Genomic DNA, 26,557 nt, shown 5'->3' with positions numbered 1-26,557 from the left:
ATAGGAGCAAGGACCTCTTACCTTAACCCAAGGTCTTCTGAAATCTGAGAGTGGGCCACATGAGCTTTCTGCTGAGTTCGTTTTTCGCTGTCCTGGTTTCCAGCACAATGGGCATTCCCCTGCGCTGTGTTTCTTTGCTCTCCTTCTAGCACGGGAGCTTCTCTGAGTTGGGCTCCTGCTGTGCTTGGCCTCTTCCGCGCAGAGGCTGTTTCAGCCAGATTAAACCCAAGTCACGGCACCATAGATGTCACATGAGTGTATGTTCCTTGGTTCTTTGTCTCATCACAACAAAGATTTGGAGCGAAGGACGTTAAAGCCCTCGGCGCGTCACAGCTCTTGGGTCTTGGATAAACCATGTTATAGCTCTTAGGCAAATCAGTGTTACAGCTCTATTTTATTTAGAAGATAGCAGGAGAATCCATCCTCGAAGTGTGAGGGCATGCCAACCCAAAGACTCGAAGAGAAGAGAGTGGAGGAGCACTTGGAGGAGGGAGAGAGAGAGAGTGAGAGTGAGAGAGGGAGAGAAAGAGCACACGCATGCGGGAGAGGGAGAGAAAGAAAGCGCTTTGGCTCCTCCTTTTGTATGTTTTTTCCTCCACCTGGGCCTGCCCTATGTAAATTCGGCTTAGCCAGGAGTGCTGTTTGTTCTACCTGAAGTCTTCACTCTGGTCCTCGGACCTTCCTTTGACCTCCCTTTGTTCTATTTTCACGGGCTTTTCCCTTCCTTGTCTTTTAGCCACCGCCATTTTGGACTCCTTTTCCCTATTCTACCTACCTAACAATGCTGTCTAGGTTGGTCATAGCTTTCCTTCCAAAGAGCAAGCATCTTTTAATTTCATGGCTGTGGTCACCATCTGCAGTGATTTGGAGCCCCCCAAAATAAAGTCTGTCACTATTTCCATTGTTTACCCATCTATTTGCCATGAAGTGATGGGACTGGATGTCGTGATCTTTGTTTTCTGAATGTTGCGTTTTAAGCCAAATTTCCCTCTCCTCTTTCACTTTCATCAGGAGGTTCTTTAGTTCTTCTTTGCTTTCTGCCATAAAGGTGGTGTCATCTGCATATCTGAGGTTATTGATATTTCTCCCAGCAATCTTGATTCCAGCTTGTGCTTCATCCAGCCCAGCGTTTCTCATGATGTACTCTGCATAGAAGTTAAATAATCGGGGTGACAGTATACAGTCTTGACGTACTCCTTTCCCTATTTGGAACCAGTCTGTTGTTCCATGTCCAGTTCTAACTGTTGTTTCTTGACCATGTGCAAAAGTAGGAAGTCAAGATATACCTGGAGTAACAGGCAAACTTGGCCTTGGAGTACAAAGGAAGCAAGGCCCTGCTCAGGAAGTCTTTAATCCAAATTTCTCCTGATGGATGGGACTGTGTCCCCTCCTTGTAGTTTGGCCTGAGGTCAAACTACAGTAGGCATAGTTGTGACCTCCTTCAAAATCTGTTTCTCCAGTCCTGTGGAAGTTCTGTAATCAAATCCCACTGACCTTAAAAGTCAGATTCCCTGGGGATACTCAGTTCTTTGCCAGATCCCCAGGTTGGAAAGTCTGTTTTGGGGCCTAGAACTTTTGCAGCAGTGTGAGAATTTCTTTGGTATAATTGTTCTCCAGTTTGTGAGTCGCCCGCCTGGTGACTCTATAGTGGGGCTAATGACGACTTTCTTCAAGAGGACTTATGCCTTGAACAGGCACTCAAAGCCAGTGCTCTGGGACAACCAGAGAGGTGGGAGGTGGAAGTGGGTTTCAGGATGGGGAGACACATGTACACCTGTGGGTGATTCATATCAATGAATGGCAAAAACCACCACAATAGTGTGAAGAAATTATCCTCCAGTTAAAATAAATTAATTTAAGAAAAAGAGAAATTATGCCACACACTGCACCTCCCAGGACTGCTGTTGCCAGAGGCTCTGTCCCTGTTGCAGACCACTGCTGACTCATACCTCCTCAGGAGACACTCAAACACTCAAAGGCAGGTCTGGCTCAGTCTCTTGTGGGGTCACTGCTCCTTTCCCCCAGTCCTGGTGTGCACAGGTTTTGTTTGTGCCCTCCAAGTGTCTCTGGTGGGTATGAGGTTTGATTTTAAATGTGATCGTGCCCCTCCTACCGCCTGTTGCGGTTTCTCCTTTGTCCTTGGTTGTGGGGTATCTTTTCTTTCTTTGTTGGGTTCCAACATTCTCTGGTCGATGGTTGTTCAGCAGCTAGTTGCAGTTTCGGTCTTCTCGAAGGAAAAGATGAGTTCACGTCCTTCTACTCCACCATCTTGAGGTTATATGTGTTGTATAATGTATGTCTAACTTTCAAGCAACTTTCAAATATGCAGTACAGTATTATATAGTCACCATGTTGTACATTACATCCCCATTGCTAATTTATGACTTTATAAGAGGAAGTTTGTAGCTTTTGACCTCTTTCACTCATATATATATATTTTAAATAAACTTTTTTTTTTCATAATAAGATTTCATCCAGGATACCTTATTACCTGTAGTTGTGTTTCCTTAGTCGTCTCCAGAAAATAAACATTTCTTACACTTTTCTTTTTTGGTGAACTTCACAATTTTAAGGTATGCTGGTCAAATATTTTGTAGGATGTCCTTCAATTGGGGTTTGTCTAATGTGTCTTTCTGATTACATTGGAGTTACCATGTGTGGAAGCAAAACCACAGAAATGGTATTTTCATCACGTTGTAACAAAGGTCCTATCAACATTACTCATCTCTGTTGGTGTTGACTTTGATTACCTAGTTGAGGTACTACTGCTTGTAAAGTTTTCTTTTATCTCCCATTTTTATACTGTACTCTTTGGAAAGAAGTCACTATTCACAGTCCACACTTGAAAAGTAAGGGGTTTGGCTCCATCTTCTTAATGGAACCATATCGCTATATATTATTTGTATAGGAATTCTTCTGTACAGAAGATTTGTCTATCTTTCCCAGTTAGTCAATCATTTATTTATATTAGTAGGATCTCATCAATATTTATTTTATACTTTGGATAATAATCTCGTATTAGGCTATGTATTTTGTTTCTCTAATTGTTCTAACTTTGGCCACGGGGCACTCCTTCAGTTGGCTCCTATGCTATGAGACACATCTCCATCAATTTGTTCCTTGAGCACATCCTTACTTTTGGCACCAGAGGATGCTCCAGATTCATCTTGTATATTCCCTGCCCAGCCATTTCTCCAAGGAATCTGGTTTATTTTTGTCGAAGAATGATGTAAGAAACCAAGATCTGGGTACCAGATGTGCTCATTTTACCTGAATGTTGCTGCTTCTGTGCCTTCTCTGTAGCAGAGCTAGGAAATATACATGTGTAAACTAACAGTTTTTTTAGTGGATTTATTAAGACTTTCTATAAGCAAAATCATATTATTTACAAAATATAGTTTTGCTTCTTCCTTTCTATCTGGATTTTTTTTTTTTTTCCTTTACTGCTTTGGCTAGAACCTCTAGCAAAATGTTGAATAGAAGTGGTGAGAGTAGACATGGTTGTTTTCTTCATCTTAGGACAATGCATTCAGTGTTTCACCCTTAAGTATGATATTAGCTATGCTGCTGCTGCTGCTGCGTCGCTTTAGTCGTGTCCGACTCTGTGGGACCCCATAGACGGCAGCCCACCAGGCTTCCCCGCCCCTGGGATTCCCCAGGCAAGAACGTTGGAGTGGGTTGCCATTTCCTTCTCCAATGCATGAAAGTGAAAAGTGAAAGTGAAGTCACTCAGTCGTGTCGGACTCTAGGGACCCCATGGACTGCAGCCTACCAGGCTCCTCCATCCATGGGATTTTCTAGGCAAGAGTACTGGAGTGGGGTGCCATTTTTGCAAATGCCCTTTATCAGGTTGAGGTAATTCCTTTCCATTTGTTGAGTGTTTTTATATGAAAGATGTTGGAGTTTGTCAAATGCTTATTCTGCTGTCTGTTGAGATGATCATGTGGTTTTGATCTTTTATCCTATTGGTGTGGTATATTATGTTAATTGACTTTCAGATGTTAAACCAACCTTGCATTTCTGGGATAAATCCTGCTTGATCACTAGTGTATAATCCTTTTTATATGTTATTGATTTCAGTTTGTTAGTATCTTGTTGAGAATTTTCCCATCTGTATTCAGAAGAGATATTGCTCTTTTTTTTTTTTTTTTTGGTAAAGTCTTTGGTATCAGGGAGATACTCAGGATGATTTGGAAAGTTTTCCCTACACTTTAATGTTTTGGTAGAGTTGTTGAAGATTTTTATTCATTCCTCTTAAACATTTGTTAAAATTCACCTGTAAAGCAATCTGGGCCTGGGCTTTAAATTGTGGGAAATTTTAAATACTAATTAAATCTCTTTACTAGGTTTATGTAGATTTTCTGTTTCTTCTTGAGTCCATTTTAGCAGTTTGTGTCTTTCTAGGAATTTGTCAGTTTCATCTTATGTTTTCTAAATTATTGTCATACAATTGTTCATAGTTTTACTTTATAGTCTTTTAAAGTTTCTGTAGGTTTGGTAATGATTTCCTGTCTTTCATTCCTGATTTTCATATTTTGAGTGAATTTTTTCTCTTTTTAAATTCAGTCAGTTTAACTAAAGGTGTGTTAGTTTTCTTAATCTTTTCAAAGGACCAACTTTGGCCTTGTTGACTTTCTTTTTTTATACATGTATACTAATCTCTGTATATACACACATCATGATTATTACTATTATATCTATACACATTAGGCTAAACACACACACATATATTTTGTATGTGTGTGCAGACATATATACTGATGTCTGCAACTATCTAGTATTGCTTGATTCATTCTAGACTTCCCTCTTGCTTATCTGTAATTTCACACTCCAAGAATGAGAAGTCTACCTCCCACTATCTGCCATCCATTTATTTATTTGTTCAATCACAGTATACATGTATAGTGGTCTCAGAGTTGTTAACCCATACACCTGTGGGCATCAACTTCATCAATTAGAGCACAGTGCTTATGTACATTTCCTTTAATCTTATAGCCTCTACTCATTTCCAAAGTCATTTAAGTCAGTACTTACCCTCCACTGTCTTAAGTGAGGTTATATAGTACATTTTAATAGTACTTTTAAAAATCACAGTCTGTATTCCACTCTGAGATTTCCCTGCCCTACTAATTAATTTTTTAAATTTGTATACATTAAGGTTGAGTCTTTTTGCTGTAAAGTTCTATGGATTTTGACAAATGCAGTGTCATGCATCACACAGAATAGTTTTACTGCCCTAAAATATAGTTCATTTATTAAGTCCTCCCCACTCCCCAAGCCCCTGGCAACCACTGATATATTTTCAGTCTCTATAATTTTGCCTTTGTCCAAAATGTCATATAAATGGAATCATATAGTATGTAGTCTCTTTTTTTTTTTTTAGTATGTAGTCTTTTAAGATCAACTTCTTTCACTTAACAATGTGCATTTCACTTAGCAATATTTTCCATGTTCTTGCATGAATTGACAGCTAATTCTTTTTTTATTGCTGAATAGTATTTCATTGTATGAATGTACCAAAGTGTATTTATCCATTCACCTATTGAAGACTATCTTGGTTACTCCCAATTTGGGGGGTCGGATTGTGAATAAACTGCTCTAAACATTCTTGTGAGGACTTTTGTGTGGACCTAAGTTTTCATATTCACTGAATGAGTGCCTAGGAGTGTAATTGTTGGATTGTTTTGTAAAACTGTGTTTAACTTTATGATAAACTGCCAACTTCTCTTTCAGAGTGGCTCTACCATTTTGCATACTCACTAGCAATGAATGAGGGTTCTTATACACTATGATAGAGGATTTTTCAGCTAAAATGACCCAGGATCTAAATTTATGGCCCTCTGCTAATTTTGCTGTTACCGCTTGGATGGATTCAAGGCCGTGGGAAACTGCAGAAAAGTAAGGGAGTGCCTAGAAGGGAGATATGGACCCTTTGATTAATTTTATCAGTCTCCTGGTCAATGGTTAATCTTATAAACACTGGATGTCCAAGGAGGTCTCATTCTGCTAATAGTTACAGAGAGAAAGGATTCTTTCTTCACTAAACTGATAATGTCAACCTCAGGCCATATATTAATATATTTTGCACCCCTCCCAGTAAACCAGATGCTACCATGTTATTGGGTACTCCAGATGTTATATTTCTCAGAAAATGCTTTACTGCTCCCTCTTGATTTTGTCTTTTATGGTAAGAAATGTATGTATTTGGGTTGAAGTGTTATAGGATAAGATGGTCCTTTTCTTTTTAAAAAATATGTATTTGTTTGTTTGTTTTTGGCTGCATCAGGTCTTAGTTGTGGCATGCGAGACCTGCTGCAGCACATGGGATCTTTCATCGCAGCCCTCAGGCTTCTCTCTAGTTGAGGGGCCCAGGTTCTCGGTAGTTGTGCATGGGCTTAGTTGTCCCATGGCATGTGGAATCTTAGTTCCCCAACCAGGGATCGAACCCATGTCCCCTGCATTGGAAGGAGGATTCTTAGTCACTGGACCACCATGGAAGTCTCCAAGATGGTCTTTTTCTTATTAAATTTGAATTCCAATTAAAGATGGACCTTGAGATAGAGCTATAATGGGACAAATAAATATGGCATTGGGAGTGCTGGCTACAAGAAGACCCAGAAGAGGACAAGTGTGGGGAAATGGAGTGAGGAAGCCACATCAGTGATGGGGAGAGTCAAAAAAGAGTAAGAACCCATTTGTGAAAGAGGAAAGGGATCCGTGGCAGAAGTGGACAATCCCTGTGGCAGAGAACCCCATGGGCCTGAATGGAGGAGGCAGAGAGAAAGAAAGATGCAAGAAACCAGCCTATAAGGTCAGGATGGGGGGCAAATGCAGTCTGATCTGAATGGGAGCTGAGAGCGAGAGGCTTACGGAGAAGAAGCAGGGAGGTAATGAACTTAGTTTAGGAGTCACTCTGACCTGAAGTTTTTGTATGTTTGTTTGGTTGGTTTTTGATTTTTGTTTTTCCAAAACTGAAGTATGTTTAAATGTGGATTCCAATATGGCAAATTTTCACTTTTTTAAAAATTGAAGTATAGCTGCTGTACAATATTATATAAATTATAGGTGTACATGGCAAATAGATGGGGAAACAGTGGAAACAGTGACAGACTTTATTTTTTTGGACTCCAAAATCATTGCAGGTGGTGACTGCAGGCATGAAATTAAAAGCTGCTTGCTCCTTGGAAGAAAAGCTATGACCAATCTAGACAGCATTTTAAAAAGCAGAGACATTCCTTTGCCAACAAAGGTCCATCTAGTCAAAGCTATGGTTTTTCCAGTAGTCATGTATGGATGTGAGAGTTGCACTATAAAAAAAGCTGAGCGCCGAAGAATTGATGCTTTTGAACTGTGATGTTGGAGAATACTCTTGAGAGTCCCTTGGACTGCAAGGAGATCCAACCAGTCCATCCTAAAGGAGATCAGTCCTGGGTGTTCATTGGAAGGACTGATGCTGAAGCTGAAACTCCAATACTTTGGCCACCTCATGAGAAGAGTTGACTCATTGGAAAAGACCCTGATGCTGGGAAAAATTGAAGGTAGGAGGAGAAGGGGATGATAGAGGATGAGATAGTTGGATGGCATCACCAACTCAACTGGACATGAGTTTGAGCAAGCTCCAGGAGTTGGTGATGGACAGGAAGGCCTGGTGTTCTGCAGTCCATGGGGTTGCAAAGAGTTGGACACGGCTGAGCTACAGCTGGACTGATGTAGTGATTCATAATTTTTAAAGTTTATACTCCACTTATACTCTTTATAAAATATTGACTATATTCCCTCCATTGTATAAATATCCTTGTGGGCTTATTTGATATCTAATAATTTGTACTTCTTACTTCTCTACCACTATATTACCCCTACTCCCCACTGGTAACCACTAGTTTGTTCTCTGTATTTGTGAATCTGCTTCTTTTATTATTATATTTGCTAGTTTGTCATGTTTTGTAGATTCCACATGTAACCAATACCATACAGTATTGACTTGGACACAGCATATGCAACAGTTAACATTTTTTGACCTTTCTGAGGGGCCCATGCTATGCTAAGCCCTTTATGTATTTTCTCACTTAAACTTTTGAGGTGAGCATTATTATTCTCATTTTGAAGATTAGAGATCATAGAGATTTAGAGAGTTTAAGGTACTTAGAGATGAGTATCTGTAAGATACTTAGAGAGCTTAAGTTGAGATTTCCACTTCAGCTTGTCTGGTTCAAAGCTGCCTTCTTTGTGTCTATGAGCAAAGTTTTAAACACCTTCCATGCCCTAGCGTTGGGGTAGCAAAGTGCTCACAGCCTGCCCAAGACTCCCCAGGTCTGTTTCTTCCAGAAGCCTCCCCAAGAGCCTTGGTCACAGTCTTCCCTCCCTTGAACTCCCAGACATTCTTGTTTAGTGAGTCCCCAGACACATCTTCGACTCAATGGACATGAGTTTGAGTAAACTCTGGGAGTTGGTGATGGACAGGGAGGCTTGGAATGCTGCAGTCCACGGGGTCGCAAAGAGTCGGACATGACTGAGCTACTGAACTGAACTGAACTGAGCCACATCTTGCCTTGAGTTTCAGCTTTTGCATTTATATTGCAATTCCTGAACTTTTAACAACATACCTTTTCGTTTTTTTCCCTACTCCTTTTTCCCTTTATTTTAAAATCTTTATTTATTTATTTGCCTATGCTGGGTCTCAGCCACAGCACACAGGATCCTTGATCTTTGCTGTGGCATTCGGGATATAGCTCCTTGACCAGGGATCAAACCCAGGCCTCCTGTTCTGGGAGCACGGAGTCCTAGCCACTGGACCACCAGAGAAGTCCGTCTTTTTTCCCTTTAAGTAGATTTTAATTCTTAGAACACCTTTAGGTTTACAGAAAATTGTGAAGATAGTACAGAGTTCCCGCATATCCCCCACACTATTTCCCTTATTATTATTCGTTAGTGTGGTGTGTCTCCCATTCAATTATTTTCTGTGCAGTCACGTACCCACTGATGTACTTTGGCAAATGCAGTTCATTTTGGCGTGTCTCTGCCTCCTGGAGCTAAGCCCAGTACTCTGCAGAGAAGCCATCACTCACTTTTGTGATGACCTCTAACTCAGGGCAGTCAGTTGGGGGAAGTTATCCAATAAATGACCAGTTCCATGTGAGCCCAGAAGCAAACCAATGCCTGAGGAGCTCCGTTCAGTAAACATTGGTTGAGCAGGTGGCTGTGGGGAGAGTCCCCCAGACTATCAGGACTGTCCTCTGAATCTGTAAAGTGCAGTGTCAGGGAGCAGGGCAGACAGGAAGGAGGAGCACCAGACGTGGGGCAAAGTGTCAGCTTCCCTTCAGGACAGATTGAATTTGAGCGGGTCATCCAGGTGGGGCATCCAGCAAGAACCTGGGAATAGAGATCTGGCATTTAGAAAGAGAGAACACAAATTGGTATTTGTATAGTGAGGAGAAGGAATCCCAATGGAGAGGTGCAGATGGGAGCCTGTGGGTACCTGAACTTCAACTCATCACTTACCTTCTTTCTGATAACTCATGGCATTTGCACATCTGTTGCCTAGCTTGTTTTTACAAAAATTCGTGAAAGTAGAGAACAGTGAAGTGCTTCTATGAGCACTGTGTGCTTGTCATTTGTCTGTTGTAAGTGGTGTCTCAGTATGAAACAAGGAAGCTTCTCTCAATATTTCAAAGGCTTCTTATACTATAGAAGTAGAATGGTGGGCTTCTGGAAGTAAGTCATCAGAGAGATCCCAAGGGAAGCATTCTGGGAAGCTCTTTATCACCAGGTTCAGCACAGTACCTGACACACAGTGGAGCCTTGGTAGATCATCCACTACACAGTGGATAAGGTGACAAGAATGGGAACAGATATTCTCTATTCTCTGAACATGTGCAACATCAGAGGTATCCCTCAGACAGGGAGAGGGGACTTGAACAATGGCCCCAGAGCAAGCTCAGGCTTAGGAACAGGATGAGATAATGCAGTGTCTCTGGCAGAGGCAGCTGGTGCCATGCAGACAAGTACAGGGCAGGTGCCCACTGCCACTCAGGCTGGAGGCTGGTGTAGGGCCATTCATGACCCAGCTCAGTGACTGAAAGAAATATGTCAGGGCAAGGGCTTGCCTTCCAGGAGCTAAGCACATAGAGCTACCCAAACAGGCTGGAGTGGTGTCTGCAGGTGAAGAGGGGCAGGGCCTCAGGGGAGGGACCAGAGGGTCACCTGGAGCTCAGCTTCTAGGGGAGGTCCTGGGTAGCCAGGGATACTTTAGGTCAGGGCAATCCCCATGGTATGGGGAAGGGCAGGGGAGGGGTAGGATAACCTTGAGAGCACATTCCTGGGCAAGAGTCAACCATGCCACCCACGCTGTGCCAGCACCAACCCTCCCCAGCTCCAAGCATGAATGTCCTTGCCCAGAAGCCACTCCCTCTCCAACTCAGAGAGAAGAAAAGGAAACAAGTTAAGGCTGGTGCCCCACTCAAATCGACCTTTAACTTGGCTCCAAAACTAGCCTTCCAGATGTGATCTGTTTCATATACTATGAATGTGTGAGTGGGTTGAGGGAAGAGGCAAAATAGTGATTTAGTATTGTGTTGGACAAAATTTTCATTCAGGTTTTTCTGTAACTCTTTGGGTCCTCAATAAGAATTTTTGTGGGTTTGTTTGTTTGGGGTGGGGGTAGGGGTAGAGAAAATTGGTCATGGTGTTTGTTTTTGAAAATGTCTACATTTGTTCTAGGCTTCCCTGGTGGCTCAGTGGTAAAGAATCCACCTGCCAATGCAGGAGACATAGGTTCAATCTCTGCATTAGGAAGATCCCTTGGAGAAGGAAATGGCAACCCACTCCAGTATTCTTGCCCGGAGAATCCCATGGCAGAGGAGCCTGGTGGGCTACAGTCCATGGGGTCAAAAAAGAGTTGGACACGACTGAGCGAGTAAACAACAGCAACGGTGCTTGTTCCTGCCCCAGCCCTGTCTCAGGAGAAGCTGCAGAGCAGAGTCTGCTGACACCAGAGTCCTGGGTGAAGTTCACGGCACCTGGGTTGTTTCTCCATTTAGTTTCAGAGATACTTTTTTCAGTTCACCCAGTCATTAGGTAATCTGCTACCCAGGGACACAACACTGATTCACAAGGCCTGATTCATTTGTGTGGAGCAAGAGAACTGCCATCTGGGACAGATCTTCACATCAAGGTCCAGGGGCTGCTCAGGGGGCGAAATCCTCTCAGAACTTGGGATGAGTGGGTGGTTTGGAATTTGTGGATTGCCAGCAAAGAAGTGGAGTGGTCTCCAGGGTTGTTTACTTAAGCTGCAATGGCCCTGGTAATTGCCCTTGTCCACTGAAAAGCTTGGTGGGAGAAGAGGCCACTACAGCCACAGAAAGGCAGCTGCCCTGCAGAAACCACTCCAATGCCAGCTGGCACAGAGTGTCCTGTCTGTGGGAGTACTGCTAATAGAAACCCTCCTCCCTCTAAAACCTACTCAAGTGTGCTCGGAAGATCAGCTGCCTGGCATGACCAGTGAGCTTGTTAGAAATGCAGAGTCATGGGGCTTCCCTGGTGGCTCAGTGGTAAAGAGTCTGCCTGCCAATGCAGGAGACATGGGTTTGATCCTTGGGTGGGGAAGATCCCACATGCCTTGGAGCAACTAAGTCTGGGTGCCACAAGTGTTGAGCCTGTACTCTAGAGCCCTGGAGCTGAAACTACTGAAGCCTGAGTGCCCAGAGCCTGTGCTCCGAGCAAGAGAAGCCACCACTGCAACAGGAGCTGCTCTCTACTCGCAGCTAGAGAGTAGCCCTTGTCCCACACAACTAGAGAAAAGCCTGCACAGTAACGAAGACCCAGCATGGCCAAAAAATAAAGAAATAAATAAAAATTTAAAAAAACAGAAGAAATGCAGAGTCATGGGCCCCTGCTTAGAGTTAGAATCTGCATTTTAACAGACCCCACAACACTCATGCTCTTTATAGTTTAAGAAGCCCTGGGCTGTAAAAAAAGGAACAAATTTGAGTCAGTTGAAGTGAGGTGGATGAACCTAGAGCCAGTTTTACAGAGTGAAGTAAGTCAGAAAAACAAATATCATATATTAACTCATTTATATGAAATCTATAAAAATGGTACTGACAAGACCTATTTGCAGGGCAGGAATACAGATGCAGACGCAGAGAATGGACTTATGGACATAGTGAGGGAAGGAAATGGGAGACGAATTGAGAGAGTAGCACCACGTGCAGAATGGATGGCTAGTGGGAGCCTGCTGTATAGCACAGGGAGCTCACCTTGGTATCTAGGCTCCATGTGGATCTCAAAATCCACTTTATCCTGATTCATCTCAACACCCACAGGGAATCTTCCCTGTCCATAGCGTCCCTCAAGGCTGGACCCAAGGTCTCCTGCCTGAAATGGGGAGAGCACTGGGCTCCGCAGGGCTGCCTTCTATTCTGGATTCTCTTTCTCTCTGCAGCTCTTGGCTCCTATTGCCTACTTTTGAGTCCTGGCATGGATTTTATTATAGGAGTAGGTCTCTTCAAATGCTTCTCTGTTTGAATCCAGTCTCAAAAGCACTCATCTTACAACGTTTAGAGATGGTTTATCATGATTAGCTGCTTTCTGATTACCTAGATGGGGGCTGTGAGCTTTCATGTCATCAGTTAAGCAAGTTTCAAATCTCACTTTGGCACAGGTTACTTCTAGGACACATTTTGAGAGATCATTATCCCAGGCACATTGCATGTCGTGACCTTGGCTTTGTATTTTGGGATCTTTAATTTTGTGCCTGTGGCATCGAATTCCATTATAAACTGGACTCAAACCCTCCTAAGATGGCTGTGGTTACTAGGTCCAGGCTGGAACCTGGAAGTAAGCATTCTGTTCTGGGCCCAGGGCTTCAGCCATCTGCCTGCTGGTTAGTATTCCAGTGTTTCAGTACCTGTGATGCAGTGAAGGGTGGCTATAAGATCAAAGATCTCAAAGATCTGAAGCTCAACTGTGCCATTTAAAAACTGTGTCCCTTGAAATTAATTACTCTGTGTTCTTTGCACTCTCACATATTTGTCAATAAAATGAATATGGTCCCTACTTGAGAGAATTGTTAGGAGGCTAAATGGCACCCCACTCCAGGACTCTTGCCCGGAAAATCCCATGGATGGAGGAGCCTGGAGGGCTGCAGTCCATGGGGTCACTGAGGGTCGGACACGACTGAGCGACTTCACTTTCATGCATTGGAGAAGGAAATGGCAACCCACTCCAGTGTTCTTGCCTGGAGAATCCCAATGAGATGGCTGGGGCATCACCAACTCAATGGACATGAGTTTGGGTAAACTCTGGGAGTTGGTGATGGACAGAGAGGCCTGGTGTGCTGAGATTCATGTGATGCAAAGAGTCAGACACGGCTGAGCAACTGAACTGAACTGAAACTACAGATGTCAAAAGGAGGAAGATGAAACTGATTTACTGATATTTTGAAACAAAGTTAATATATTTATTTTAATTCAGTTGCTCTCCATGGGACTTCCCCTGGTAGTCCAATAATTAAGACATGGGTTTGATTCCTGGTTGGGAAACTAAGGGGGATTCCCAGGTGTCTCAGTGGTAAAGAATCCTGCCAATGGAGGAGACACAGGAGACGTGGGTTTGATCCCTGGGTTGGGAAGATCCTTTGGAGAAGGGAATGGCAATCCACTCCAGTATTTTTGGGCTTCCCTGGTGGCTTAGATGGTAAAGAATCTGCCTGCAATGTGGGAGACCTGGATTCAATCCCTGGGTCAGGAAGATCCCCAGGAGCAGGGAATGGCAACCCGTTTCAGTATTCTTACCTGGAAAAAGCCCTTGAACAGAGGAGCCTGGCGAGCTACAGTCCATGGGGGTCACAAAGAGTCAGACATGACTGAGTACATACACATGCACGCATGGGGATCTAAGATCCCACATGTGCATGGCATGGTAAAAAAAAAAAAAAAAAGGAACCTCCTTATCATGGATAAGTACACATACTGAGAATTTAATAAATCAGCTTGTCTTGTAGAGATAATATGAATGCATCGCAATTCTATTAAACCTGTACTTAGATTTCTCTGATGGGTTGGTGGTGAGATAAGTAGGAGTCAGCATCATCAACCTTCAGGTTCTGCCTGGTCTGCAGTCTACATGCTTGTGGGAATCATTAATTTCTCCCACCTCGAGGGGACTTCAGTATCTACAAAACAGCTCAAAGCTATTTTTCCTGTGTGGAGATAGTGAAGGACAGGGAAACCTGGCATGCTACAGTCCATGGAGTTGCAGAGTTGGACACGACTGAGCAACTGGACAACAACAATCCATTGATGCGAACCAGGACTCTGCCCCAAAGCTAGACTATTATTTCTCTTGACCGTTTCCCTTTGTCTCACGTTCTCTCCCTTTCCAGGCTCCTCTATTCATAGGATTTTCCAGGCAAGAATACTGGAGTGGGTTGCCATTTCCTTCTCCAGGGGATCTTCCTGGCCTGGGAAACGAACCCTGGTTTCCTGCACTGCAGGCAGATTTTTTACTGACTGAGCTACAAGGGAAGCCCTTTCCCTAGTTAACAACTGCTTAAATCTGTCCATTGGAACTCAGGGAAGGTCATGGAGGCTGTGGTGGTGGTGGTGGCTTAGTCACTATGTTGGGTCCGACTCTTGAGACCCCATGGACTGTAGCCTGCCAGGCTCCTTTGTCCATGGGATTCTCCAGGCAGGAATACTGGAGTGGGTTGCCATTTCCTTCTCCAGGGATCTTCTCGACCCGGGAATCGAACCCAGGTCTCCTGCATCGCAGGCAGATTCTTTACCGACTGAGCCATGATGGAAGACCCTTTGGAGGCTGAATGAAGGCTATTTCCGATAATCAAAGAAACGGGGGACACAGAAAAGCTTTGTGCCCAGGAGTCACACAGGGCCCTGCTGGATCTCAGGGCCCTGTGTGAGATAAACGACTAGATAAACGACTAGCATCATTTTTAGCACACCAGGTTTAGGTTTTTCTAGGTTTACCTTTTCTTCACATGTACTCTTGGCTTGGCTTTGAAGTGAAGTGAAGTGAAGTCGCTCAGCCATGTCTGACTCTTTGCTCCCCTATGGACTAGAGCCTACCAGGCTCCTCTGTCCATGGGATTTTCCAGGCAAGAGTACTGGAGTGGGTTGCCATTTCCTTCTCCAGAGGATCTTCCCCACCCAGGGATTGAAGCAGGGTCCTCCACATTGTAGGTAGACGCTTTATCGTCTGAACCACCAGGGAAGCCTTTTAGCACACAGTAGATGCTTAATAAATCTTAGCTGTTATCTGTCATTCAGCTGTAATATCAAGGATGTTCCCAGCCAAAGACTAGATTCTTCTGCATCATTTGCTAACTAGAATAGCGATAAACTGGGGAAGAGAATCTATGTATAGTGTATCAGACTGCAACAGTATGTGGATATTACATTATCCTCGGAAAAGAGAGAAACATGGAATAGTAGCACAATTAGCTAGTACATGCAAAACTAGATTTTGAACCCAGGTTTCTCTGCTCCAAAGGCCCGCCTGTCCCCTTTGAACTCTTGCTGAGAGCTCAGCATGAGGTTGCAATGTGCAGTGGCTGTTAAGGTAGGGACTGAGGTGGCTGGCAGATGGCATCTGTAAAGGCCTGGAACAGAGGAATGGTAGTCCCGCTCCATTCTTCTGTTTGACCATGTGGATTGGTCAAACCATGCTTCCAATACTGACGAGTGAGTGGAGAAACGTAGAATCGTGTCCTATGGTGGCCCTTAGAAGGGATCAGGATATTTCACCTGAAGGAAAGATGATAGCTATGGACATAAGAACAGTCTTCAAACAATAACCAATTTATCAAAAGTAGAAGGGAAAGAGAATTCAGTATAATATGAGTGAAAACTTTTTTTTTTTTTGGCCACACTGCATGGCTTGCAGGGTCTTCCCTGACCAGGGATTAAACCCAGTTGGCAGTGAAAGCTGAGTCCTAACCACTGGACCGCTAGGGAATTAACTAGGTAAAAACTTTGTAACAGTCTGAACTTCCCAAGGCTGTCCCAAACCTATCAAGGTTTTGGAAGTGATAAATTTGCTCTCATTGGAACGGTTGAGTAGAAGCTACACAACCACTTGATGGGGTGAAGTAGAGAAATTTTGTTAGATGAAATCTTCATATGTTTAGTGGACATCTGTTATAGGCTGTGTATGGTACATGAGTTAAAGTTCCTTCCAGATTTGAAATTCTGTTATGAAACTAGAAGGGCTCAATAGGACATTATATCCTGCTCAAAACTCCGACTTTGAGCACTGTATTCATTGGCATAAATAGTCTTCTAATTAATTTTAAAATTAATTTGTATTCTGCTTTCCCGCCCTGAATAACTTTTACCACTTGCTATAAAGTAGGGGCAAATTCCACCATATTAATCTGGATTGCTCCTGCTCCATGCTCTCCCACGTGAGCTTCCTCTTAGCACAGAATAATTTAGTCAGGAGTATTAGGACAGGAAACTGAAGGTTTTCAAGTACATTTTAAAAGGGAAAAAATGAAAAATAAAGTGGAAAATATCAACCCTCAAATATATTAGTTGACAATCCTCCTTCATTCTCTGGGACAATCCTGTTCCAGTGTGCAGAACTCCACATTTTTATTTTATGATTCTAGTCTAAGGTGATTGCCCTGAGCCTAGGATTCCAAAGTAAAGAAAGTGGATACAGGTTGTCAAATAGGAGCTGTGGTCAGAGCCAATGTAGGTTGGAGTGGCATCTGTAGTAGTAACTGGGAGGACCTATCCTGTGTGTCCAGCAGAGTTCTGCATCACTGGCCAAACTGTGTTGGAAAGCATTGGAAAGGACTTGATCTGTGTTCTCTAACAGTGCCTTCCCACTCAAAAAACCTCAATCAATATTTGCTCAAGTGCAGGATGATAGAAAGTTGAAACAGTGGGCAAAGTAACAGGGAGAATCCTTTCAAGTTGATGTTTAACTTTGAGCAAGTTGTTTGTCCTGTTCACTAGAAAGATTTATGCTTTGAGAAAGGAGATGGATTAGGACTATGGTTTTCAAACACAGGTCATAGCCCCCTGAGAAATTAATTTAATAGGTTGAAATCAGCATTTTAAAAAATTAAATAGAAAATTCCAGACTGCTTTGCACACAGCAAGGGTATTATTTAATGAAACGTTTACTTGTTTCATGTGAATATATACACAAAAATACATACATACACATATATACTGGATATATATACACATATATACACAAATATACTGGATGCAGTCCATGGGGTCGCAAAGAGTCGGACACGACTGAGTGACTGAACTGAGCTCAACTGATACTGGATTGTTCAGTCAAGTGAACATTTTACCATGGAGCCGTGGAGCGCAGTCAAACATATTTGAGAAATGCCGATGTCAGAGAACTCATTTAACATCTGGGCCACAGAGAGGACCCCAGAAAAGGCAAATGATTTTGAATCCCCAGTTTCTGAGTTGACAGATTAATGTATTTTATAAATTGTGATAAAATATACATAATATAAACAAATTCACGTCTTACAAGGTAAGGGAAAAAGCACTAAATGCCTTTGTCTAAAAACTAAAAACCTCCCACCCCCAACCTGCATCATCTTAGAGGCTTGGATTTATAGTGCTGTCCCTCTCTCCCATCCTCCTTGGTTTTTCCTCCAGGTTCTTGATCTCTATCCCCTGGAAGGGGTGTATGGTTTGATTTTGATGTTGTGGGGCAAGTAGCAAAAGTTCCCTCTTGTACTTGTGCCTGAGTTAGAGATGAGAGTGTTTATATTCAATTGTACTTTTACATTACAAAATAGATTATTAAAAAACAGGTAGCTAACTAGAATGTGTTAATAAATAAGCATACATGGGTTCCCAGGTGGCTCAGTGGCAAAGAATCCGCCTGCCAGTGCAGGAGCCATAGGAGACTCAGGTTCGATCCCTGGGTCAGGAAGATCCCGTATGCAACCCACTCCAGTATTCTTGCCTGGAAAATCCCATGGACAGAGGAGTCCATGGGGTCACAAAGAGCTAGACATGACTGAGCACGAACAGGAGTATAATTTGGAACAAGATTTAGAGTACAGAAGTACAGTCTCCCTTAATAAACACACTAAAATCTTACTTTCCTTTTCAGATCTCGGCAGTTGGCTGTCGCAGACCTTGATTCACTTATTTTTGCTTGTATTTCATATTTGGATCCTTATTATTTGTTCTTTAAGTATAAATTCTATTTCCCCAGCCACGTTGTTTGCATTTTCAGGGGTACAGATTCCTTTCCTATCTCTATAGGTATCTTTGCTGGACACACAATGCTGTTCTATGCTGTGCTTAGTCACTCAGTCATGTCCCACTCTTTGTGAGCCCATGGGCTGTAGCCCTCCAGGCTCCTCTGTCCATAGGGATTCTCCAGGCAAGAATACTGGAGTGGACTGCCATGCCCTTCTCCAGGGGATCTTCCCAACCCAAGGATTGAACCCAGGTCTCCCACATTGCAGGCAGATTCTTTACCATCTGAGCCACCAGAGAAGCCCACAATACTACTCAATGAGCATTATTGTATAAATGCAATAAATGGTAATTGATTACCTTTTCCTCTTAGCCATTATCAATAACGGAGTCATTTTTACTGGAATCAGGGCAGTCAAGTGCCACTGAAGATGAGAGAGTCAATTCCTAGGCAGGTTGATAAGAAGTCTGGGGTCCCTGAGGAGGAGAAAGGGGTCTGGGGCTCTGGAAGAGGAGATAGGGGTCTGGAATTCTCAAAGAGAAGGAAAGGACAAACTTTTCCCCCTACATTCCTTAGTAAGGATTATATAACAACAATGTATCTTGCTTGTTTCTCCTTCCTGACTAATCCTGGTATTTTAGAATGTATATTATGGGAGTGGGTCTGGTAAGATCTTTCTATTGTTAACTATAATCCTGTCATCTTAAAATGTAAATTGTGGGAGTTCAGTTCAATCGCTCAGCCTGTCAGACTCTTTGTGACCCCATGGACTGCAGCACGCCAGGCCTCCCTGTCCATCACCAATTCCTGGAGTTTACTCAAACTCATGTCCATTGAGTCAGTGATGCCATCCAACTATCTCATCCTCTGTTGACCCCTTCTCCTCCCGCCTTCAATCTTTCCCAGCATCAGGGTCTTTTCCAGTGAGTCAGTTCTTTCTACCAGGTGGCCAAAGTATTGGAGTTTCAGCTTCAGCATCAGTCCTTCCAATGAATATTCAGGACTGATTTCCTTTAGGATGGACAGGTTGGATCTCCTTGCAGTCCAAGGGACTCTCAAGAGTCTTCCAACACCACAGTTTAAAAGCATCAATTCTTCGGCACTCAGCTTTTTTGATAGATTGTGGGAGTGGGTCTTTATAGATTGTGGGAGTGGGTCTGGGAAAATTTTTACAACCTTGAGATATTCTTTTGATTTATTGTAGTAACTAATGAAAAAGTATTTAATTCCCTTACTAAGACTAGCAAAGGGGGCACCCTCCGTCTCCCTTCTGATGTCTATGTCAGAAGCTTTCTCAGTCCCTTTTCATACTTTTATAAAACTGCTACACAAAAGCTCTTGAGTGATCAAGCCTGGTCCCTGGTCCCAAAGCTAAATCTGCTTCTTCAGAGATCAAGAATCTGACACTATTCACCAGAAGCTATCAAAGACAACTTTCCTTTTCTGGACAAATAGCCTCATTGCTAGTTGCTTAGAACTTTTCAGTTTCCAGGCCACATTTACTCATTTGGCTTGGGCTCTGAACTAGCAGGACCTTGTATTTGTATAACTGTGTAGTTTAAGGAGCTTTCCTACTTTTTAGGGGGGAAAAAGTTATTTTCCTGGTGAAGGAAATAAAAGCATGTTATCTCTATGTGGCCAATGGGAAAACTGAGGCATAGAGCGCCATTAAACCCATCGTTCTGCAGCACAGTTGGGACAGCTCTGGATTAGTTGGTAACTTTGAGGCTGGGGCCCTTTTCACTTCATCAGTGACTTCTCTGCTTTACTTTTTCCTGTTATTCCTCTCTCACTGAAAATAGGAAGATTCCTGCTTTCATCTCAAGGTGAAGAAAAGGGAGGGAGGGAGAATTTTGCAGCTTATGATTCCTGTAACTCTCTTCCACCACTGGTTTCCCTGAGGTGTTTACATAGAGTAGGATTTTTAATACACACCACAGGAAGCCGGTCTCCTCATCAGTCTAAGTCTGGCCTGAAGACATCTTCCATGTTACTTTTCCTGCCTGATCCCGCTCTATTCCAGACAGACTCTATTCTATACCCAGACAGACTCAACCAAGCATCTTCTCTGTGCCAGAGTAGACTGTGGTTTTAGGAGACTGCACCTGCCTTATCTCATTTAAACACACAGAAAATCTGTGAAGCAAGTATTTTTTATTCTCATTTAAGAGCTGATACAACCCAGGCTCAAGAAAGTTGAGAACTCTAGTTGCTTAACTTCAGTTTTTGTGCTCTTTCCCCAGATCTCCAGGGCTTTTATTTATTTACTTGCTTGTTTATTATTTAAGCACATTGTACACCCCTCTCTAGTCTCCAATTTCCCTTATGCAAACTTCTAGTATACATGATTTTAAAACAATTTTTGTGTGCCTTTTGGAAGAACTGCATGGATTTTAGGTAAGTCTTATGCAAGTCCATGGAAGGCTGGAAACTGAATAATATCCATTTCAGTTATGATGAATAATTTAAATAAAGTTGCCAAAAATTTATTTCATTGCAAACATCCAAGTTATTGGTCTCCAGAAGTGGGAGCTAATGCTATGCAATAATGGCAACAACAACGAAACTCTGATTTAAAAAAGTAAAATCTTTGAACATATGTATGCAATATCAGATAAAGCAGAGTTGCCTCTCCGTATAGGTTCCACAACAAAGCATGACAAATTAATTTTGATCTACTTGAAATAACAGAGGAGGGAGATCCCGCAGAGCTTCTAGGGAGAAAGGGATAGTGAAAGGAATGTAATTGCATTGTATCCCTTGTTACTAATAAAAGCATGAAAATAAACATATAATTGACATGCTCTTTAGTGTCTTCTTTGTGGTTTCATTCTAGTCAATGTAAACATTTTAATTTGGATTTTTATAGATTATATCCTGACCTGCAATCTCCTAATTAAATTTTCTCCACGTGGTTATAAGATTTTCACCTGGATATCAGCATTGTTTCTTTTCTTTTAAAGTCCCACCCGCCTGGGAAGGAGAAGGGACTCAGTCGACCTGCTGTCAGAATTTCAAGTTGGCCCCATCAAAACGAATCTGTTCCATTCCCTGCTCTTTTTCTGTGTAGATCCACTAAGGTGCAGCGATATTACTACATACAAGATTTTAAAATACTTCTCCTTAGCGAGAGACTTTAGGTAACCGGAGTATAGAGAAGGGCGGTGGACAGACATCCCTGCGGGTAGTAAGGGAAAGAGCAGAATCTCAAGGTCGGGAAAGAGATTTGCATTTCAGAGGACTGTTGTTGTTTCCCTCTAGGCTCTGACCTGGAGAGCGCTTTATCTGTAACCCTTTTTATGGCCCAAGAATATTCTCGCTTAGGGGCTATTTGTAAACGTGTCTAATCTCGCTCACTGTATATTACCGACCAAAGGGAGGGAAACGGTGAGAAGTTTGCTAGCAGAGTTTAGAAAGTGATTAACAGTCCATTTTATTTATTTATTACGCATTGCACAATCCTATAATAACAACAATGGCAAGGAACATCAAAGTTCTACAATTCTATCACCCTAATAAATCGCTTGTTTCTATTTTCTCTTCCATTCCCTCATGCATTAAAATATTCTGCCAAGTTCTATGCCAGTCTTAGTGATTCAAGGGCGGGTTTTATACATCCGAAATACAAATTTGCATTTTCCCTTTAAAAAAAAAATTATAGTTGCTTTACAATATTGTGAGTTTCAGATGTACAGCGAAGTGATTTGGTTATACAAATACATATCTCTATTTTTCGATTCTTTTCCATTAAATATTATTACAAGATATTGAATATAGTTCCCTGTGCTATACAATTACATTTTGCTTTTAATTCTGCTTTGCTTATCCTATTTCTGAAGCTGCAAAACATATATTCACAACATGGCTTTAGTGCCTACTTAATATTCCATCAACGACAGACACTTTAAAATAAATATTTCAGTTTAAGTATCCAGCATTTACGAGTAAACGCTAACACCATTTGACCTTGCACTGCACAGCCAGAAGATCGGTCAAGGTTAGACTGAGGGCTCCGGGAGGCAGGGCTGCGGCTGCGCGCCAGCTAAGGACGCGAGGAGGAAGTTAGTACACCACTCGCCCAACCCCTCCTGCACTTGCAGTCTCGCGCCTTTTCCCTCCGACCTCGGTCCCGCGCTCCAGCGGAGGGACTCCATCCGACTGCCTGTCCACTCCTAGCTCCAGGCTGTCTTTTTCCCGAGCGCCTCTGAAGGTGTACGTGATATAGGAAGTGACGCAAGGGAGAGGGCGGGACCAAACTATAAACTGCAGGTTGGGGGTGGTTATCCCACCAGAGGGTGTCGGCAAAGACTGGTGGCGGGCCGGGAAGCAGCGGACGGGGAGGTCCTTCTGTGAGTGACACGCGGCTGCTAGAATCCCGCCGACTCTCCTACCCTCCCCTCAGCTTGCGGGGGGCTGCTCGGAGCGGGCTTGGGTGCGACCCTCCTCGGTGCGGTCCAGCAGCCTGGGGAGCCGCGAGGGGCGCCCGGAGGCTGCAGCGCCTCCGGGTTGGCGGGCGGGAACGTAGCCCGCGTGGCGGCGGGAAAGGGGCTGTGGCGGGGAGCGGAGCCAGGCTGCAGGTGCAAGCGGGGTGCAGCGGCGCTGCGGGGCGGGCTGCCCGACCTTTCCCTTACCGGTGCCCTCCTCCCCTCGGCCCCCAATCCTGCGAATAGGTTCTGTTAGGGTCCTGAGGGCGATATGAGGGGTGTTCCACTGTCTTTCTACGCCCTGCTATTTTGCTCCCGGCTTCCCAGGTCACCCGGATCCCTTTTCCTCACTAGCTCGCCCTGAGAAGATGCAGGCACTCTTGGGACAGCCGTAGGCTGCAGGCCCGGGAGCGAGGCGTCAGCCACGCTGCCGCAGCGCTGAGCCACTCTGCGGGGAGCACGTGGCCCTTTCAGGAAGTATTCCCAGGGAACGGCTGTCGGGGTGCGTGGATGACCTTGAGCTCGTAGCCCTTGGATTCCTCGGGGCCTGCCGGGGCCGTGGTCTCATTGTTGAAAGGGACAAAGCTGTCCTCAGTAGACTGCATTACGACTGTGTCCTGGGCATGTAGACAAGGGTTTCTGTAAGCTGTGTATCTGAACTCTAGTACAACCTGATCTTTCGGCGCTGCCTGTTGGCCTTGTGTGTGGGTTCTCAGTTTTTCTAAGCCGACTGAATCCCGCAGGTATTTGGATTGCTAGGCTCTTCACACTAACAGATGGGAGACCGTAGGAATAAGACTTCTACTTTGTGAAAGCTATGGTCTAGGGGCCAAGTAAAAGCTATTTGGATTGGAATCTGCTTTTGCCATCAGGAAATTAGCGATGTGGTATCAAAGGGCTGTTCTTGACGATATAAAACGCCTTAGAAGCCCATTGTATCACTGTTGGTAGTGGACAGCTTTGTAGGCTAGTAATGGGGCGGGTGGGCCAGTTGTGACTTGACCCAGGTTAACATTTTGCCATAGGCCAGATTGTGGTGACTGGGTATGCCAAGGAAATTGATTGCTAGTGCTTTTTCTGGTAAGAAGGTTGAACGAGGAGATAGTTATCCTATTACAGAAGTATTTGGACACCTGATAACCTTTATTCGAGGCTTAGATAGGAGTTTGGAATACTAGATGCTGATTCCGTTGCTGAGCTGGGGAATTTGACCTTATTGACCAAGACATTTAAGGTGATTTCCAGAAGTGGTTGGGATCTTAGTTCCCCAGGCCAGGGCTGAAACCTGTGCCCCTTGCGGTGGGAGTCCAGAATCTTAACCACTGGACTGCCAGGGAATTCCCTCCCTGATTTTTCTGCTTTGAAAATTAAGGTTAGGCTCCCTAAAATACTGACTGGTCCTGTGAGGTTTTTTGTTTTGCTTTGGTTTTTTCCTCAGTTTTGGATTATTGTTGTTCAGACAGTTGCTAAGTCATGTCTGACTCTTTGCCACTCCATGGACTGCAGGACCCCAGGCTTCCCTGTCCTTCCTTCACCATCTCCTGGAGTTTACGCAAACCCATGTCCATTGAGTCGGTGATGCCACCCTACCATCTCATCCTCTGTCACCCCCTTCTCCTGCCCTCAGTCTTTCCCAGCATCAGGGTCTTTTCCAAGTTGGCTCTTCGCATTGGGTGGCCAAAGTATTGAAGCTTCAGCGTCAGTCTTTCCAATGAACGTTCAGGATTGACTTCCTTTAGGATTGACTGTTTTTGTTGTTGTTTTTCTCAATTTGGGACTGTAATAGACTCAATATGTTACACAAAATCCAGAATTAAAAATTTTGTCATTGATAGGAAATGTTTTCCAAAAGTCTGTATGTAGCATAGTACCCTTCAACTTGTCTTTGATGGAATGTTCTTGTTAAGGAATGGTCGTGGTGAACCTAGCCTGTGCGGAAGACTGTTGGATAGCAAACAACTCAGCTAACTCTGCCCTAAGGAGGTATTTACTTGCCTTTGATTACGTAGCTATTTGTAATGAAGAAAGCTCCCAGTTCACCTTGAATCCGACAACAATTGAAAGCTCTTAAAAATGACTCTCTGAGGTCTTTTAGAACTCTTGTGTGTGTGCCCCCTCTGTCTGCTCTCTCAGATGACCACTACACAGATAGACTGCAGGGACTTCAAGTGGTCCTGACCTTCAACTTGAGCAATCATTTTCTCAGAAAGCTAAATAAGAATGAACATTTTGCTTTGTTTTCTTTGATTCCTTCCACTACTTTTTCATTTTAGGCTCATAAAGTTAGACTCTTAAAGCTAGTAAAAACCTTGACCAGCCGTCTCTTTATAAGTCATTCTGGGTATACCCAAGCTATGTGTTCTAAGGGCCATGCAGTTTTGTAAGTTCCTGTAATCTTTTCATTTTCACCTGCAAATGCATAAGTGTTCTGGGAAACTGTTTACAAAATGGGTTTCTATAACCAATTACTTGACATCTTGGAGCTCTGCCAGGTAAAGGTTAAGGTTTTTCTACTTTTAAAAATTTCTTACCTACCCAAGCTTTGCCCAGTGAGTAGCAAGGATGGGAAGAGTCTACATCCAAGGTTTTCATTATACTCCTTTTCATATAATTTCCAAATTATATGAAATGTGAACCTCATGTACATTTAGCATGCCTTGGTACTGTTAAAAAATAAAGTTGTCTTTACTTTGTTGATTACCACATAATTCCACATCAAATTTTGTGGGATAGAGAAATCAGTCAGAGAAGGCTTCATAGAGATGGCCCTTGAGCTGATCCGGGAAGAAATGGGTAGGACTTTAAGAACAAAGGAAGAATGTTAGTGGGTAGAGGTCGGGGCTGGATTTTGTCTCATTCTGGAGAAGGTAGAGGGCAGTGAAGTTATTAGGTGGTGAAGGTCTCTAGAACAGAGAAGCAGACAGAGAAACTTCATTTATGTGAGCTCCAAGGACTTGAAACTGTGGCTTGTTTTCTAAATTGAAATGGGGTTGTATTAAAAAACATGTGTCTTATTTTTATTTCAGGTAAAGTGGAGTAGTGGCTTTGAATATGTTTTCTATGTAGGTGAAAGTGTATTTTGGTACCTAATCTCATTAGCTATATATATTTTGTACAGACCTATGATTTTTAAGACATCCCAAAGTAGCATAAGACCTCAAGATAATTACCATATTAAAAAATTAAATAGAAAATTAATGCCACATATCAAGAAAGTAGGAATAAGATGATTTGAATTTGAAAGAAGCTTGGGACTGTTGTCTAGCTATTACCTTTGTCTGCCTTCTGTCTTCCATCCCATGGCTCAGTTTAAAACATTTCTTCCATTTCATGTTCAAAACATGTGGGGCTCTGATTTTGCTTACCTGAATTTTCATTAGTGTGAGAAACTGAATATTTTTCCCAGTTATCATTGAGAACACCAAGGATACACAAGAAGCTAATATAAATAAAAATCAAGGTGATTTTGGGTTGTCTTTTGTAATAGATTGTTAGCACTGATGGTGACATCTTGAAATAAGCTAAGTAAGAGTTGTTTGGCTTATATATGTAGTCTTGTGAACCACTTGTTTATAGGTTGGTATGAAAAGTTTTTCTCCCATGCTTTTAGAGCACATTTCAGTTAGAAAAAACATTAAGGGATTCTTTTAAATAGAAAACTTTACTAATGGGTGAAATTATTTTGAAAAAATGACTCAATTTTGTTATGGGTAAAACTTTAGGAAGAGCCTTTGTGGATATCATTTTAGATAGAATGAAAATGTGGATAGAATTGTGTTCTTCACAGATGTGGGCTTAAATGATGGAGTTAAAATGAGAATTACCGAGGGTGTGGAGAAAAGGGAACACTCTTGCACTGTTGGTGAGAATGTAAATTGATACAGCCACTATGGAAGACAGTATGGATATTCCTTAAAAAATTAGGA

At 43.0% G+C, this 26,557-nt stretch overlaps 1 protein-coding gene across 3 annotated transcripts in view; it reads left to right on the top strand.

Moving 5' to 3' along the window:
• TFRC (transferrin receptor) overlaps positions 1 to 26,557 on the top strand; it is a 149,796-nt gene that overhangs the window by 97,387 nt on the left and 25,852 nt on the right. Inside the window, exon 1 of one of the 3 annotated variants that reach the window (XM_061411582.1) lies at positions 21,696 to 22,419. The exons of 1 other annotated variant lie outside the window; for it this stretch is intronic. The gene's annotated coding sequence lies outside the window, so the exon portion shown is untranslated. Of the gene's footprint in view, positions 1 to 21,695; positions 22,420 to 22,449; positions 22,557 to 26,557 lie in introns of those variants that run through there. One more of the 3 variants, XM_061411572.1, reaches the window with a different exon arrangement.

This window comes from Bos javanicus, chromosome 1, assembly GCF_032452875.1.
Source record: "Bos javanicus breed banteng chromosome 1, ARS-OSU_banteng_1.0, whole genome shotgun sequence".
Taxonomy (NCBI): domain Eukaryota; kingdom Metazoa; phylum Chordata; class Mammalia; order Artiodactyla; family Bovidae; genus Bos; species Bos javanicus.
The sequence above is the reverse complement of the archived record's forward strand: the minus strand, read 5'-3'. Positions and strand labels throughout refer to the sequence as shown.